This window comes from Otolemur garnettii, unplaced genomic scaffold (assembly GCF_000181295.1).
Source record: "Otolemur garnettii isolate 467f Iridium unplaced genomic scaffold, OtoGar3 scaffold00302, whole genome shotgun sequence".
Taxonomy (NCBI): domain Eukaryota; kingdom Metazoa; phylum Chordata; class Mammalia; order Primates; family Galagidae; genus Otolemur; species Otolemur garnettii.
Window position 1 is genome coordinate 180,602 of NW_003852697.1, and position 1,913 is coordinate 182,514.

Sequence of the window (1,913 nt, forward strand, 5' to 3'; positions counted from 1 at the left end):
AAAAAAAAAAAAAAAAAAAGTCTATGTTAACATTGAAATGAATTAAAGAGAAATCAAACTAGAAATTTAGTCACATGGCCATAATTTCCAACGCTCGAGAGCCATGTGTGGATAGTGGCCACCACAGTCAGGGAGCAGACACAGCAGGAAGTTCATTGAGCAGTGCTGGTCGTGGACCTGAGAATGTTCCAGAAGGAGAGAAAGCTGACACGAGACCTGTCTGGGGACGTGTCACCTTCTTCCCTGGTTTTCTGTCCCCCATGAGAACAGCAGAGAGGATGGGTAGAGGGCGGGGCCAAGAAGGAAGTATCTAGAAGACTTTGGACCCTCATACTGCTCTGAGCTTCACACTTTCTGCTCTCAATAATAAAGGCCCTCATTCTGCCGTGGCAGCAACCTCAAAACACCCCCTGGGGACTATTCTGGGGTCTCATGTTCCATTCTACATTCTTTCCAGTCTTCAAACCGCTTTCTCCTATATTCAGGGGGTCCTGCTCAAACAAGTGTTGGGTTCAGGTGTTAAGTCGCCACCCATGCTGGTTTCAGGGTACCTAGAAACCCAACAGATCTGACTTCCTACTCCCAGCTCTGCCACCTGCCAGCTGTGTGATCCTGGCTGCATCTTCAACCTCACTGCATGGCTCAGTTTCCTCACCTGTAAACAATGATAAAAACTACAATGAGTTTTTACAAGAACTACAAGAACTGGGGTCTGGCTATGCACACCTATTATTCTCCCATCTGAGCCACATAGAACAGAACTGATTCCCAGATTTGTTACATTCAGAAATTAGCGCTTGGACACACTGGGGTAAGATTTTCCACCTGCCCAAAAGAATGTCTCTTAGAATTGAACTGCAAAGAAGGAGAGATGCTTCTTTGCAGCACCCCAAAACCTCGATTCTAATGTTGGTTCTGGAGCCATGAAATCAGCCATGTGAAAATCTTTCCTGTATTCATTCTACAAACATTTGCTGGGCATCCCAGTGTGCTCGGCTGTGTCCTGCTGGACACAGGGGATCTCTCCAGATAAATAAGGTTGCAGTCTCTACAAGAGATAGACCAAAGAGACACCCAAGGAACTGTGATCAGCTACCATCTGGGCTAAAAGACTAAGTAGCCAAACAACAAACTCTAAAGATGCTGAAGGCAACCCAGGTGTGGATCTCAGCTTTGCCACCTGGTAGCTGTGTGACCTCAGGTGAGTAATTCAACCTCTCTGGGCTTCAACTTTCCTGGAATGACTGCGTGGGAAAGCAGGTACAGAGCAGAGAAGGACCAGGGAGCAGAGCCTAAGGGTCCCCTGGAGACCTGTGCAGAGGGGATGGGGCTTAAGGAAGGGAAGAGGAATGTTGTAAATGCAGATTCGCTTGGACTCAGCAATCTTGTTCTGGACACTTGCAGATGGGTTCACACAACCATTGCAGCACTGGTGCTGGGTCACTCTACCCTCTGGCCATGACAGCCCAAGACTGGAAACAACATAGCTGCCTATCAGCAGGGTATCAGTTGTATCTATTATGATCCATCCACCTGATGCAGCAGTTCTCAAAATAGGGTCCCTGTACCACCAGTAGGAGCATCGGCCTAGGCGGGAACCTATTAGAGATGCAGATTCCCAGGTCCCTACCCCAGAACTCCTAGGTCAGAAACGATAAGGGGTGGGGGCCCAGGAATCTGTATTTCACTAGTGCTCTCCAGGTGATCTTAACACACGCTCAGGTCTGGGTGGTGATGATATAATACAAGGGTGGCAAACTTTTTTTCTACAAAGGGCCAGAGAATAAGTATTTTTGGTTACAGACACTCAACTCTTTGTAGCCACAGTGGCCAACACATAAACAAAAGGATTGGGCTGTACTCTACTAAAATGTTATTAGAGGCTCAGCGTCTATAGCTCAACGGGCTAAGGC

At 47.4% G+C, this 1,913-nt stretch overlaps 1 protein-coding gene across 3 annotated transcripts in view; it reads right to left on the reverse strand.

The window, feature by feature from the left end:
- Positions 1-1,913, reverse strand: part of INSR (insulin receptor) — a 152,555-nt gene that overhangs the window by 138,269 nt on the left and 12,373 nt on the right. The window contains exon 2 of one of the 3 annotated variants that reach the window (XM_012813797.2): positions 236-238. The exons of the other annotated variants lie outside the window; for them this stretch is intronic. The gene's annotated coding sequence lies outside the window, so the exon portion shown is untranslated. The remainder of the gene's footprint in view (positions 1-235; positions 239-1,913) is intronic. 3 annotated transcript variants of the gene reach the window in all.